Here is a 16,894-nt window from a genome sequence, read left to right as displayed (position 1 = left end):
ATTTGAAATAATGAAATCCAACAACAGAAACTTCCAATCTTGTCCACCAAAACGCTGCATGGGAAGCAGAACCCACCTGTACAAATCTGATCATTGCACCAACACTTAGCCTCATAAATGTCACCTCATGCCATGATTTTTTTTTTTTAACAGCAAATAAGGTTACAATCAAAGCTGAACATATTTTAATCAGCTCTAGATAACTCATTCCATAGAAGAAAACTTAAATAAATGGGAATCCGTTGAGGCAGAATTTAGGTCTCATTCTGTTTGTGTTTAAATTGGCAGGAATTTTGCAATCAACTCTAATTAGATCTGGATGCAGAGCTATTCCGAGTTTCCTATGGAAATTTTACTGAATTGCATTTCATGAGATTCTGCTATCTCCTGGTAAGTGCTGAAGACACATAGATGGTATTTTTGTCTTTTTGAATACAAGACGAGCTTTGTCAGATGGCTCTTGATAGGATTGTGAGACCATGGTCTTTTGGACAGTAATTTTCCAGAATTCAGGTCTCTGCCAATTTGTTTAGGAATCAGGTTGCACACTCCCTCTCCCCTTAGCACTTAATTGTGTTCTTGTCAATTAGCTAGACCACAGGGCCTGGATGCCATCAGAGGGGAGGCCTCATATTCCAAGGCCTCAATTGTATAAATAACAGGCGTTAAAGGGAGTGAGGCAAGAGGTCAGGCTTCACCACAGTCTGTAGATAACATAGGAATGGTGTCAAGATGACTTTTCCTTTGATTATGGAAAGAGATGAGGCACCATATTTATTAGAGAAGGTGGTTGATTTGTAGTCAGGTGCCATATTTATTAGATAAAATGATTGATTCGTAGTCAAGATCAGATTCCATCATTACTTACCATGATAGATTTCATGGGAATAAGCTCTGCCTGGGACCCTGTTGCTAACGAGCTGTCCAGTTCAAGGAGCAATAACATGGAGGCCTGCTATGGCTCACAAGCCTGAGTAAGACTTATATGAAGTACAGGAGCAGTGTGTGTACCCATCACACTTCTGTATCAAAACCTTTGCATGCAATTGCATGAAGAAGATGGTGTCTTTAGCAGCAGGTTCTGTTTGAGAGGTCTACTGCCTAACAGGCAACTGTCATTGGAAGTATCCCAGAATTAATTTTTCTAATTAGATTGGTTGCTTTGCTTCTTTTAACGTATAAAAGACCATATATTTTCATTTTTGTTAATGTCCATTCATTCCTCAAAGACATTTTTAAAACTACCTTTTTTTTTTTTTTTTTAAATAACTAGTACACTCTTGAAGATACCTTATTTATGGTAAGAATTTTGGCTAACTATTTAAGCTTGCCATCACTGGATCAACATCTACACATCCCATATAATCTGAACACAAAACATGAAAATTTTTGTTGTGTACTTTTTCCTACTTCATAATATTATCCACTTTTATTTCTGCGGAACTACAAGAAAATAATAGGCTGGCAATTCAAAGTGGGTTTGGAAGGGAAAAAAAAAACACAGAAGATATAACATGCAGAGGTCAAGGCAGTCTTACTAATTTTGTGTGAGTTAAATTTTTATTACTTAGATCAATGATTTAATGGTCAAATGAAAAAAGTTGCTATTTAGGTAACTAACTACTTAGATCTATGTTTCATACTTCAGTAAGTTTTAAGTGCTGCAATTACTATTTGAAATTATAAATAGGTTTTTTAAAACATATTCTTTAGGTAGGCAACCTAGCAATCAGTACTGAACTACAAAATGCTAGAATAATGGGTTCATTGCTCAGTTCAGCTCACAAAGAAAATAGTTTTTTCCTCTAGCTTTTTTTTTTTTTTTTTCCATAGGAAGGGAGATAATGAAAGAAAAGGATGTCAGGTGTGGGAGTAAACTGGGTAAAAAGTATTTTAGTCTCTGAAGAGAAAGCTTCATATGCCAACACTAAGCAGTTGATCAAAATGGGATAAATGATCACTTGTATATAATATCTTTTGCTATTTATGCTTGTGAAAAATCAAATGAGTAGCAACGTTTTAAAATTTAGTTTGTTAAACATTTAATTTTTTAAAAAAGAAGTGCAACAATATTAAAAATCTGAATGTTCCCAGAACTGGGACTGGGGCTTTCTTTTATCTTTTACCTGGCTGACATCACTAGAGCATATGAAAAATGAGAAATAGATACAAAAAAAGTATTTTGTGCTTATATGTACAAAAGCTCTGGGAGAGATTAGGGGATCCATTTCCTGCAGAAAAAAAAACACACAAGAAACATCATTAATGCTTGGTGGACACTGAATCTGAACACAATGGAAAATCCAGATGTTTAGCCTGTCTGTACCCCTGAAAAAACTGGTATCGATGTGCTGAAGATTTGGTAGAATGAACTTCGAATCTTTTTCTTTTATTCTGGGCTATTTCTGCTTAAAACTGATAAAGTATTACGTTTCCGTTCTACATGACTGCAGTTTTTAATTCTTCTCTTTGAATAATTGATTTTATATTTTATTGCTCCATATTTTATATCTGTGTAAAGGATAAAGTATTTGAAGCACAAAGCATTCTTCTTAGATATTAATCTATGGAAAACAGAAGGCATTATATTACTAGATTTGCTATAAAGAGCAATGACATTAATATTGGACCAAAGCTAATACAAAGGTTATTTTCGATTTTAAAAGCTAGTAATTGGCATGTTAGATACTGACTATTAAAAAGCACTATAAAGAGGAAGGTCTGATTTGAAGACTACCAGCAAGGCTGTCTACAAAAAAAAATGCTGTGCAAACGGAAGGATGTAAATGGAAAGAAGAGAATATTCTTTTATTTGATATACAGTCCAGGAGTACACACAAATAAAGAAAGCTTTCTGAAAGCTATGGCAATTTGAAGATATGCCATGAAGAAATCTGGATGAGAGAGAAATTTATATACAGACCTGAGATACTAGACTGGAGAGGGTATTCATTTTCATCTCTTGCACCTAGTTCAACATGATGGACTATGAAAGTCAAAAGCACAGACTGTGACTTATTTGATATGAACATTTCTGTACCTTTTCTTGATCTTTGTCTTAGCACATCTTTTTCTAACTGTCTGGATTCCTCTGTATTCTCATGCACACATTTAACAACTTTCTTGGGTCTCTCCTACTTTTATGCTATCTTAAGAGGTCTTTGAACTGAACCCTTCTAGGCATTCCCAAAGGAGTTAGGCACTCCTAAGTCCTTTTTGTATCTTCATGTGGAAATACTTTCTTTTGTTGTTGTTCTTCTAATCTAGTTTAGGGCTGTGATTCACAAAGAACCTTTTTATCTGTTCTTGTGCAAACGAGGTGCTGGATGAATGCAGGCTCTCTGCAGCCTCCAGTTCCACTCGCCTCTATTATCTCTTTAAGACCCCAAGGACTTTTTAAATCCATTCTCTTTTCAGGTATCATAATCATTATCTTGACTTTATCCCATTAATTACTATCATACGTCTTTATTGCAGATTATAGCTTGACAGTGAAACATAGAAAAACATGTGGGCATGAGCACAAGCATGCATGTAATTTTTCCACGTGATTTTCACTGAATTTAGAATTAGATGGTTATTTTCTTTTTGAAATAACTTTTCAACTGGGGGGGAGAAAGTACCTAGGCTTCCTGAAAAGGTTATAATGTTATTTTCTGGATTAGTCCCGAAGTCTTTTGTTCCAATAAGTCCCTGGAGGTTGGATAACCAACAGAGCTTTGGATTAGCTGTCTGAAACTAATGGCATTAAATCAATTGCTACAAGAATATATTTAGGCTGAACATTAATAATATGGCAGGCTGGATGGCATAATGATGGAACATTGGCCTGGGACTCAGGAGTTCTGGACTGTGTTCTTGGCTCAGCCAGTAACTTGCTGGGCGACCTTAGGAAAGTCACTTTACCTACTTTTGCCTTATTAAAAAGTTCAATGTGGAAAATGCTTTGAACTCCCATGATGTCAACTGTTATATCCCTGCCATATACATTATAAGTGAAATCTGTTAAATGTCAAACAATGAAAGTGGTGAGTGCCTCTGGTTAAAGAACCATTTATGGAAATGCTTTGGACTTCTGTCAAATCTTTATTTCTATAACAATCTTCTAAAAGACATGGAAGCAACATGAAGATGCACAAGACCCTTGTTTTTTTTTTTTTTTTTTTTTTTTGTCTTACAAATAGCCCTTTATGCTTCTAAGAGTGGTTTAATAATGAAATAGTGTACAATGTAAGATAAAACTAGAATGATGTATCAAGGGGGGTTCTGCAAGAGTTCATCCTAGTTATTGTAGTAGTCAGCATTTTCATTAAAGCACAAAATAAGACACCAGGAGGAAATATAGATAGTATCAACACTGGAGAATGCTGATCTATTGTTTTAGATAGCAATTTTATTGATAAGTAACTGAGAAAACCAAAATGCTTTATACCTTCTTTATTTTCTTCTGGATCAGAGTTCAAATCTCTGTAGGAAAACCAACTGCACATTACTAGTGGCAAAAAGGCAAGATTTTGGGCTATAGCTGGGGAAGGACTCATCAGAGAGAACCAAGCAAAGTTCAGTTTTTTAAATAGGATGAACTTGGTCTCTCTTCATTGGGAAGCCAGGAATGAGGGGAATCAAATGGTGCCATTAAAGGCTATCTTTGAGGAAATGTAAAGGATTTCCAGAGTCTGGAGAAGGGAAAATGCAATCCTTATCTTTAAAAAGATTAAGCACACTTACACACAAAAGCAACAGGAGGATCAGGAATGAAAGACCAGTCAACCTTCCCAGAAAAAAAACTACTGAAGAAACAACCAAATAAATCATTTGTAAGGAGGAGAAGAAACCAACCAACCAAAAACCCAACCAACTAAAATAACCAACACAAGAAAATGTGAAGCAACAAGGATCCATCAAAAAAAAATTATCTGAGTTTTAAGCCAGTTTTTTTTGCTGTGAAAGCGTAGAGTGGCTACAGGAGAACTAGTCAGTGTCACGTACTTGGACCTTTGTTAGTGTAACATAACAGCTTCACTGGGAAAAGTGTATCTATAAGTCAAGTGCCCTAAGATTAGTACAAGACTGTGTGAAAACTGTATTATTAACAGAGAGGTTATTAATGATTTACTGCCAAGCTCTCCAGCAGGATCACGTGTGTTCTGGTTGCAGTAGTTCTTAACATATTCATCAATAACTTGGATAATGAAACAAACCCTATGCTTTGAACTTGTGCAGCAATAACCAGCTGTGCAGCTTCAGGTCAGGTGGGTGGCGGATCTGCAGGAGGATCTGGAGTCTTAGCATCACTAGTGGGAGGCTGTCAACTCTTGAGTGAAATGCAAGATGAACAAAAAGAAACACGGTCCACAGGATCAGCGAAGATATCCTACTGAAATCCTATGTCCATTTTCAACACTATGCGTCACGGAGGATGAGACTGGAGAACAGCCAGAGTAAGGCAATGAGGATGACTGTACTAGCGAAGAGTTAATGAGCTGGTTCTATTTCATCTAAAGAGAAAAGAAGACAAAGGTGCTGTAAAATAATTGCCTTCAAGTTCATTAGGAGAGCATTGCAAAGATGGGGGGAATAATTTTTCTCCATGTTCAAGGGAATGAGACATGAAGTAACAAGTTAAAACTGGAGCAACCAATTTTAGACATCAAGAAAAAGTTCCTGACAGTACAGGCAGTCCAGTGCGAGAACAGATCCTGTGCTCTGCCCAGACAACCTCTGCAACTGGAAATTGCTGAGAACAGATTAGACTAGTGTCTGACAGAGTGATCACTGTTTTGACTCAGCCCTAAAGCAACCACACTGCCCAAATCTTACTGCTCTTCGAGGAGGGCAGACTAGAAGTTGGGACAGCTACCTGTGCCATGTAGGGTTTGGGGCTTTCATTCCAGTCCTCTGTTTCTTTTCCTGTGGCATGTTTTCTCTTCTACTTTTTGTTACCTCAGTGCAATTTATATACAGCTAGTCTATGATAGTTTCATTAGAAGGACAATGTAAATAAAAGTGGTGAGAAAAATATATTAAAGTTTGTAAAGCACTTTAAGAACCTCAGATGAAAGGCAGTATATAAGCACAAACATTATTATGGGAAATCAATGAATAAAGTAATAAATCAAATTGAATAAAAAACGAAACAACCCTCCCTCCCCCCAAAGTGCTGAATGCTGCACACAAACCCCATAAACTATATATTAAACTTAAATAATAACAGTCCATTTTCAGGATTTTTTTAAAACTAATTAGGGCTTTTTCATTTACCAAAGATCAAACAATTAATCACAGGCCTATGTAATCAAAAGTAAAGTTTGTTTCTTATTACCTATTCATATTGCAATCCTAGCATTTGAGATGATTACATGCTATATATAAACACATACCTGGTATGCAATCATTTAAAGTGCTGGGAGCAGTGTATAGGTAGCTCCAAACGAACACCGTATGTGTGGCACAAAACATTAATAGCATCCCAGAGCACGATGCATTATGAGAGAGAGTCTAATCTGTCCCTGAAATGAATTTGACTTATTCATTAGTGAGATGAAGAAAACTGATTATGGTGAACTATTTTCTTGTACATCAAATAAGGGATAATCTTACCCTCTAGATTTTTTTCTTTAAAGAAAAAATATGTTTTGATGAAGACAGTGTTTTTAGAGCTGTAACCAATCAATCCTGGATCCTGTGGCATTATTTTTATTGATTTTACTTAATCATTTAATTCTAAGATGACCTGCTCTGCTTTATAGCAAATAAATATGATTTTCCTGTTTCTTAAATGATAATAGCTTCTTTGGCATTAGTCCAGCACTCTTTGGGTAGTTAAAGAAAAAATAAAGATGCAGAAGCATTAATTGAAGAATTGTTTGAATTGGAAAATGAATGAATAGTTCAGGCAACAGGGTTTGGAGGAAAAAGTTCAGGATCATAGCCTAAAACGAGCAAATGCATTAATCACAAAGAACAACATTTGTTTGTTCATTAATGTTTACAGGATACATAAAAGTGCATAGGAACAAATAAAAAAACCTGTGAACAGCCTGTTTGTTTCCTTTCATAACCAGGTTATTCAAATTTGCACTTCGTCTAACATTAATCCCCAGCTGCAGTTGGAAAGAGTTCCAGAGGCAGCAGCACCTTGATAAGGACATTGGGAGGAGGTCACAGAGGTAGTTTATGAAATGCATTAATTAGACATAATAATGTATTCTACATTTACAAGTCCTTTCATCTAAGGCTCTTAGAGCAATTTATAAACATTGCTGCACTGCTGCAAAAGAATAAATAGTTACTGCATAAAACTCTCAAGAGTATTTAAGTATTACTGATCTGCTGTAGTAACTAGGCATCAAAATGACCATGTCACCATAGAAAATACAACTTCAACACCTGAATTTAGATGCGTTTAATAGCATCTAAATGTTTTTAATTCATCCCAATTTCCTTTATTTATTAAAGACTATACAGGCACAGAACCAGACCTCTCATCCAGTTAGGAGATGTTGGCGCCAACAAAGCTTGAATCCACGAAATGCTGAATTTCTTCAGTTCATAAAATAAACAGCAGGAAATGGATATATCTTGTATTCGCAGCATCTTAAAGGGTTCCTCTGATCAGAATCAGGCCTGTAAATGCAAGGTTGCCTAACTAATGTTGTGTAAGGAGTCAAGTAATTGCGGCCAAGTATCAAGATTGTAACCATGCCTGTACTTAAACCACAGAAACTATCTACTTGCAGTCACAGATTACTAAAATTCAGTGAAGTGCTTGCAGAAAAACAACAAACCAATTAGCTTTTAAGGATAATTTGTTTTCCGAATGGTGAAGAGAAGCAGCCAGAATAGGGAAAGAACTGCACACCAAGCACCAGGCTCAGTCAAAGTAATAAAAATTAAAACCACATTGGGACATAAGAATTCTAACTTCTCCTAGGAAGTGTTTCAAAACCGTACAAAAGTCTCATTTCATAATTGCTACAAATGAAACGTGATATTGTATGTAACAGGATATTACCTAGGTACAAAACTGAAGAATTTTAGGAAAATCCTGCTGCCCCACCTTCAAGCAGTGGGACTGAACTGTGACTCCAACCTGGCAAAACACTAAGCCAGCCTAAGCTATTTCTTCACAAAAATGTGCAAATGCACCAAATAAACATACCACTGACAGTTTGTGTTGATACCTGCTTATGCAAATTATTCTTGATTGGGACCCAGAAACGCACACCTCCACCTGAAGAAGTACATGCCTGAAGGTAGGTCAAGTGTTTTCTGCTCACACTGGTGTTGTTTGGGCTACAAGTGCACCGAAGTTTCCCTGGTGTGAAGGAATGGCCTGTGAAGAAATGCCACATGGAGAGGGTGGGATAGGAGATGGCCACCAGCTTGGTATAACACAGGATCTTCTAATTTTACGTAATTCTGCTGTTAAAGACACATCAGTTATTTTGGCTCAGCAAAGCGTGCTCTGAAATACTTCTGCACAGGGGGCTTTGTGTGTGGGCATGTGTTTGCAGACAAGCATGTGTTAACAGCTCAAGATGATGTTTGTCTTCAATTTCTCTTTTTTTGTTTTGTTTTGTTTTGTTTTTGTTTTACCTAGTGCTCAGACAGAAGATTGAAGTCTGCCAAATGTGATATAAACCACATTTTTACTGCTAAAAAATCAAGGTCGCCCAATGTGAAGTATATAGATGATAACATGATCACAGTGCCTTAGGAAAAGAAAGAATGAACATTTTGAAGGGAGAAAAACATCACACACTCCAATAACTGCATGTTAGATGCAAAACACTGTACAAAACTTTATTACGAAACAATAAATCAGCACCCTGAGGCTTCATTAACTTCAGTGGAACCAGACTGATTTATGCCAGCTCAGTACATGGCTGTGTATATATGTCTACATAAGTCAAAATTAGCTATATTTGGAAAAATGGCAGATTCTGGGAATACATCCCAGCAGAGATGATACGTGACCAAAACAAGTTTTATAATTCAAGAAATAAAATGCGATAAACAAGAATGAAAAAGGAAGAACCCAAATACAAAACTTGCACTATGTAGGCATTTTCCATTACCAAACATAGGAGAAACTGCATTGTCCTTGGAGAAGAGAAGACCAGACAAAGCATTTTACTTTCTTTGTTTTCTTGTTTCTTAGATGGTATTTGGCATGGGCTTGTGTGCCTTCCTACAGGACTCTGAGCGACACAACTGTCCTGAGGTGGTCATTTGCCCTCTTGCATGGAAAGAAACAGGTACAGTTAAAGCATCGTGATACTTTGGCTGTTTCTTGAGACAACAGAGAACCATGGGATGGATCATCACTTTTTTGGTTAAAATTTCTTCAAAGTATCACAGTTGCTCAATGAGTGAATACAACAAGCTGTGTGAGCACAGCTGGCTTTTCAGTTGGTGGAAATAGGCAGAGGGGGTCCACACTGTCTGAGGAAGCTTCCCCCAACGTCTGGATTCCTTAAGGTGAAATAAAATAAGATTTGTTGGCAGTATTTGGTGTTTGGCACTTAAGTAGAGTACAACTTCTCAGAACTGATGGTTTTATGGTCTCAAACAGTTCACTGGGATGCAATTTGGCTGGTTCAACAGAACTTGGCTCAGGAGTTTACTGTGTTACATCATGTTTGTACCCAGTTCTTGCTTTTTGGCATTTAGCTGTAGTTTTTGCCCTCTATCCGGTAAAGGATGAGAGGAAATTGTGAAGATTTAAGTGGTAATGAATCAGCATCATTGTCTGAAAGGTTTGAAGTTGCTGACCACTGCCTCAAACAGCATAGTCTCTGCAAGAGGGTGACTGGTTGATAGATATCTCTACATTTAGACAGAAGACCAGGCTTGGGTTCTCATTTGTCTTGTGTGTTTGAGTGGAGATGATCAACTCACTGCTCAGGAAGAAATGTGACGCAAGAGCTTTTGGACCTCTGCAATTTCTGATTTGTCTGGTTGTGAGTCTGAATACTTCATCCTAACTCTGACGTAGTTTTCGGTGTAATAATCTGTGAGTGAGTGTAACGTCACTCCATCTAGCTGTTTTCACTGTCAGATGAAAGGATTAGAATGAAATGGCTTGGCTTAGACCTCTTTGGACTTGATTTATGCAGAGAACACAACCAAAATTGATTGAGTACGACAGCATTAATTTCTTCTTCTGATGTTAGATCCAAATCTGAATCTCACAATTATCTTTTAATTTGTATCAGTGAAAAATGGGGGAATCCACTGATTTCTTAAACTAAGATGCTATATGTCTTTGACTCACATAATGTTCAAGCTTAAAAAAGAGGAGACTGTGCTTAGTATCTCTAAGTCAACCACACCACAATCAGTCTGAGAAAGGACAGTTTTATAGTTCAATCACAAAAGTTTTATGAAGAATCAAACTTTCCTGCCAAAATGTTTTGTCTAGTGCTTGCTTTAATTCCCGACAGAGTAAAAGAAGGTGTTCCTATTTGATAATATTTGGATCTGACTTACAATGAATCATAGTATTTCAAGTACCGCAGCACAGGCTTTTTTTCTTTCTTTTTTTCTTTTTTTTCTTTTTGATTATTTTGTAGTTTCCTGTCCGTTTGTAATGTTGACACAGTTCGCCTGAGTTCGTCTCAGATACGCACGTCCTCTGCCAGTACTCCACATCTCCAGCATTTGGACGAGGTGCTCTTGCTACCTTCCTGTTAGACCACATCCTAATACAGTCTTCTCAGTAAGAGGAAGAGAGTTGTGGAGAGCAGAATAGTTGTGGTTTCTCCTATGGTATATCAGAACTGAAAAGTAAAATATCATCCATGGGCTTGAGTGAACAAATAGCAGCTCATTCTTCAGGATCTTTCCCTAAAAATGCAACACGAGAGCTGTCATTAGTGTAGCCCTGACTAGTGCCCATCTGAAATGTGATCGTATACCATTTTATTTGAGATCCACTCCAAGGAAATGAAAAACCCTCTATTTTTCCAGTTTAGGGAATTTGCCAGTAGATGGTGCTAGCAATTGCTCCATTCACAATGGCAGCATGTGGCACTGACATCTGAAAAAAGCGATGTTTTATGACAGCAGCAAGAATTACTTCTCTTTGTGAATCTATATTCTGTCAAAGAGTTTATATTTGGCCTTGCTGAAGTGCTGTCATTTTCATTTAAGCTAAAGGTCCTCTGCAGCAGTCAGCTCCACAAAGGGTCTCACCTCGTCAACAGCAATTTTGTACAAGTGTGAGATTAGCAGAGAAGCTGCTGGAAAAAAAGATACTTGTTAAATACAGCAAGGGTCAACTACACGAGGGTGATGCTCGATGTTTCAAAAACAAGGCCTCAAGGTGCACGGAATAGGTGCAAACTCTTATTAAGAGTGACTGCAGCCCGTGCTAACGCGTGTGCTTTGCAAACTGGAGGTTTGGCAGTGGTGCTCCACAGCTCCTGCACTGGGCTTGAACAGGAGTGGAGCACAGTTGAGGGAGATGCGCTTAAATCAAAGTTACAGGGCAGGAGTCTGCTGATCATCAAGCTTCCTATTAATAGATGGCACCTTTGCAAATCTGGGAGGTGAGTTAAGAAGCCTAAAAGTCTCCCATAAGTCAGTAAACTCAAAACTGGCTGAGACAGACCTTTCTGTGATGTACTCGGAAAGTACTCAGCCAGATCTGTTACATTCTTCTCGATTTTGAAGTCTTAAAACAAGCAGAGGAACCAAAGCCCACAGTCATACTTTCACCAAAAATCATGGAACCATGTTACTTTGCTTATTGTTGGTGTACATGGAACAAGGTGACGTAACATACTGCCTGGAGGACACCAGATTGGAAAAAAATGTTAATGGCATTTTACAGGTGGAATTTCACAACAGAGTGAGACTTAGGTGGGAAGCAAGTTGTCTTAGACCTCAGTTTTAGCTTCCTGTTCCTCCCGTAAGACTGCCAGAGCTGGACTCTCCAACTAATTAGAGAATTTTCAAAAACTACCTCTTCATGAAAAACTGAAAATACAGTATCTGCCATTAGCTGGCTTGGTTTTCCAGACTGCATAGCATTCATCATTTCTCTGTTGTTTCAGTGCTCAGCACTAAATCAAGCTTCTTATTTAAGTTTCTGAAGGTTAGGGTCCTAGTTTTAGACACATTGCTTTGAAGATTGTGGTCAGCAGCTGTACAGACTTCAAGAAAAAGTTACCCTGACAAAGCAGCTCTCCTCCTGAGTTTTAACCCTGAAAAGTTTTTAATTTCTTTTGTCCCTCCCAGGGAAGGGATTCTCTAAAGATACAAAGCACTTTAAAGCTGTCAGATCAGATGCATGAAATGTATAATTAATGACATAGAACAAAGAGATAAACCCTACCCTGAAAATCATATATATATATATATATATATTATATATATATATTTTTTTTATATTGCCTCCTGCTTTCACCCTTCCAATTTCTGTAGAACTGTGTAATGTGGTTTAGATGAAATCAGTTACTTCAGGGTAAGAAAACAGTACCAGTGTTTTAGTTTTCATCTGCACAGAAACATTTCTAAACCTGAGAAAGAATCACTGGCTCGTGGCTTTCCTTTGGCCCTGATGTTACCTCTCCAGTTTTCAAAGAAATACTTGCTTGCTATGTGTTGAGCTGATGATTGCTTTGGCGAACTGTATCACAAAGGTCACTTGCATTCCCAAATCACGGTATGATTCAGGCAAATCAAAAGTGAGGGGCTCCTATCTATGGCACATTTGACAGGTATGGTAGAAAATGCAGACATTATGTTTTCTTGAAGAATTGCTGAGAAAGCAGATGATGGTTCTGGAGCCTACATGAAAGCCATAGTATAAGCTTGTCTTAACTTCTTTCATCTTTAATTAGCAAGTATTCATGTTAAGATGCAGGATGTAGAGTTTGCATAGTTAATTTAGATAATTTAGATTTAATAATTTAGATTTTTTAAAAAAATCAAACCTTAGTTGTTTTAGAAATCCTTGTTTGTCAAGTTACTTTGGAAGGCAAAATGGGGCTTTCTGATTCTTTTGGAGGTCTCTTGAAAAAGATCCCATTTAAGGGACAGACTACGCATAATCACATCTGGTAATTATAGGTGCAGGTACTACTGGATCTTTATTCTTCTTTGGCTTCTTACTTTTATAAGCAAATTTAAATAAAATATGGTAAAGGAGAAATAATTTACACATAGAAAAATATCACAAAGAAACCTGAAATATAATAGCCATCAGAAATAATTACCTTAAAACTACCATTCTGAGAGTCAAGATACCATACTCCGTAAGGGGAATCTTAAAGTTGAAATGCTCGCAATCTGCTGAGCAGTTACATTTATACAACCCCAACGTGCCTTGCAGACAGCCTAAGTGTTAAGGTTGAGGCCCAGTAAATCATAGAATCATATACAATCTACGGGGCAAAAAATACGGTAGAAAGTATTTAATGTGGCCTGAGGTTTTAATAATTATTCTTTGGGCCTCTACAGAATCACAGATCGGTTGAAGTTGGAAGGGACCTCTGGAGGTTATCTTCTCCAATCCTCTGCTCAAATGGCCACACAGAGCCTGTTACCCAGGACCATGTCCAGATGGCTTTTGAGTATCTCCAGGGATGGAGACTCCACGACGGTTACACTATGGTGAAACTTTATGAACCAGGTATCGATCACATACTGAAGAAATACTACCTTTTCCTGACATGGTAACTGCTGAAAGGTCTAGTTAGTAGTGTGCAAAGGCATGGCCTGACCACAGCTCCCTGGCACAGTAATACAGCTGTGTCTTTGGGTATTCAGCTTCCGTCTGAAATTATTTTTCAAGTGCATCAGATGGTAATTGTTTAGAGGAATAAAATAAAGAAATCATAAGGATGCTTTCGATCTCCTTCAGGCAACGGAATGATTTGGCTTTCATCTCTGAGGGAAAATTGGAAAGTTTAAAAACTTAATCTTCAAGTGAATAGTTTGCATTTTTCTTTTGGCATGGAAACTATGATATGCACTAAATGTATGTCAGATGAAATGTTCTGCATGTCTGAATATTATTGCTCATGTCAGGAAAGAGGACTCCTTTTCAGAGAAGGACTCCAGGGAGTTAGTTGTCATTGGAAAATTCTCTGTATTTCAGTGGAATTGGGTATGACATGGAAAACCAAAGATGACAGAGGCAGTGCTGCGGTAGGGGATTAAGTGTCTGTTGTGATGGCCCTTTGGCTCATAGGACACGCAAACTTGGAAGAAGAATCACCATCCATTCTGTGAAGTGTGTCTAATAAAAGTTGCTGACTTTGGGAATAATCAGGAGTGGTTTATACAGAGATACAGCTGGCATTGCTTCCTTCCTTACAGGGCCTAACTGCAGGGAAGAGGCTGACCTATGGAGAGGTAAAACTAGAAAACTTGTTAGAGAGTGTTTGATGTTTCTAGTATTTGCTAAATGTGTTGTTTAGTGTTTCTGTTGGGTAGCAGATGTACAAAGTAGAACACATGAGCCAAAGGGAATGCTTTCTGATGCTTGATGCAGGGAGAACAAGTCTATTCTACTCTAAAAGTCTCAGTTCATGCAATGTCCTTTTGAAATCTGAGCAGGTTTCACTAACCTGCTGTGTTTAATCTCAATATGTACTCTGTCATTAAAGAGCTGCTTTGTTCTTTCATCTGTATTGAAAATTACAGTGTTCTCATGGAAACTGCCATCGCCTCTGGAGAGGGCTATAGCAAGTCTTCTGAACCTTTCTAAGTGGACATTAATGACTTTATATGTCTTTAATGTAAAATAAATAGCAAAATGCCACAGTTCAGCACAGGAAATGAACTGAAGCTTACAGTGATTTAGTTTCCAAAAGTTTGCTCATGGAATTTAACTTTGATATGGTGTCTATTTTAGAAGTTAATTTTTGAGAGAGAAATATAGAACACAGAGAAGACTAATAGCTGTTTTGGTCAGGAGTGCTTGAAAAAAGCCATCTGCTTTCATAGACATATGAGGAGTGGCTGAGGTCCCTCTCTTTGTTCAGCCCAGAGCAGAGCAGGCTGAGGGGAGGCCTCATGGCGGCCTGCAGCTCCTTCACGAGGGGAGTGCGAGGTCAGGCCCTGAGCTCTGCTCTCTGGTGACAGTGACAGGGCCTGAGGGAACAGCGTGGAGCTGGGACACGGAGGGTCAGGCTGAGCATCAGGAAAAGCTTCTTCACCCAGAGGGTGGTCAGGCACTGAGCAGGCTCCCCAGGGCCTTTGGTCACGGCCTGGTGCCTGCCGGCATTCAAGAAGCTTTTGGGCAATGCTCTCAGACACAAGGTCTGATTTTTGGGTGGTCCTGTGCAGACCCAGGACTTGGACCCGATGCTCCTTGTGGGTCCCTTCCAACTTGAGATATTCTGTGAGCCTGTGATTCACAGACTTTCATTAGAGATGGTAAACGGAGAGACTGGATTTGTGTGCCTGAGATGGTATGTTCTACCTATATTTTCTGAGGCAAAGTGGCAATATAGTTTTCCTTCTGGCAGTATTTGTATTATTAATTTATGGAAACTACAGGCAGAGAGGAATCCAGAAAAGTGTTTTTAAATGCTTGTAATCCAGGCATCTAAAAATAAAACATAACAGTTCTTTCTATAGCCTGTTGTTTTGTGACTTCTTTTTAGTTCTTTCTTGAGTGAACTCCTTTCTTTTTCTGTTTGGTAAGTCTACTACTTCAGTATAACCCAGTATGTGTTAAAAAAAAATGCTTAGAAACATCTGCTCTGATTTTGTTTTTTTATTTAATTAACAACTAAATGCTCTTCTGGTTGTGGTGAATGTAGCAACCTGAGTTGGCTTCATTTGTTCTCTTAAAATTGAAAAATTTGAAGATTTCAATTTCATCACTGCCTTCGTCCTCAGACAATTCTGAGATGATGCAGTTTCAATTTGCATAGTGTCTCGTAATATTTTGCATGTTTTTAATATGAAGTTCCAGTTTATTAACTTTGCAGTGCTACAGTATGCTATTAGACAACCAGGTTATAAGGACAGAACTCAGCACACATTTCAGTTTCCTTACCCTTACAAACAGGGCTCCAGGTACCACAGAGATGTATTCCTCCTTGTTCTTTCAGACTCTAAGTCTTTATACTCTGTACTTCATCTTTATTCCAGACACCGCTAGAGTAGATGAGCAAAGTTACGGTAAAGTCTTTATTCATAAAGGGCTTATCTTCCCTCCTTTATGTCTGCAGGTTGTATCATACATCAATTTGTGGTCATAAGGTACAAAACGATATTTTTGCACTGAAACAAAATTCTTGACTTGGTTCAGAGCAGGGCTCCAGGGTACCTCTTCGGGTTATAAGTTATAGGCATCCCCTGCCCAATGGGACTTTCTTTTGCCTTTTCTGCATTTCCAGAGAGGTGCAATGTAGCAGAGAGGTGTTCAAAATGAGGGTCTGGGGCTTTTCCACCTTTGGTGACACTGGGCCACCTGGGGTCATAACCAGCAAGAGCAGCAACTGGTTCACTTGCCTGGCAGCAGAGCCCAGTGAGCACCTGCTCTGCTTGCTCTGGTGAATGCATTTAACTATGGATTAGTTAATTGGTTACAACACATGAGATTGTGAGGTGTTCCTCATAGTTCCTTCATCTTCCTTGTCCCAGAATGGCTTTTAGGTAGGACCCCTGGGGACTGAACCAAGCAGTTTCATGTTTTCTTGCAGAAGAAGAGACTGAAGATTTATAGTCAGCTATGAAATGATGAACGAGGTGGCAGTGGTCCCTCCTCCTGCTATTTGGTGAAATCTAATCTTGCATTTCAGTCATTGAGTGCAGTCTGTTTTGTTCCAGATCAAATGAAACCTTTTTTGTGGAAATGACCTTTTTGTTTAAGCAAGGAAAATAGAACAAATGTATTTGTTTCAGATTGAACTGATTTAATTTTTGG

The 16,894-nt window shown here is 38.1% G+C and overlaps 1 long non-coding RNA gene across 1 annotated transcript; it reads left to right on the top strand.

Moving 5' to 3' along the window:
* The first annotated feature begins 6 nt into the window (after positions 1-6).
* LOC136791100 (uncharacterized) lies at positions 7-15,918 on the top strand. Its single transcript, XR_010832364.1, has 3 exons — positions 7-390; positions 9,164-9,260; positions 13,471-15,918. It is a non-coding gene; the product is annotated as an uncharacterized lncRNA (long non-coding RNA).
* The last annotated feature ends 976 nt before the right edge of the window (positions 15,919-16,894 follow it).

This window comes from Anser cygnoides, chromosome 6 (genome assembly GCF_040182565.1).
Source record: "Anser cygnoides isolate HZ-2024a breed goose chromosome 6, Taihu_goose_T2T_genome, whole genome shotgun sequence".
NCBI lineage: Eukaryota > Metazoa > Chordata > Aves > Anseriformes > Anatidae > Anser > Anser cygnoides.
Note: the sequence above shows the minus strand (reverse complement) of the source record. Positions and strands in the feature narration are given on the sequence as shown.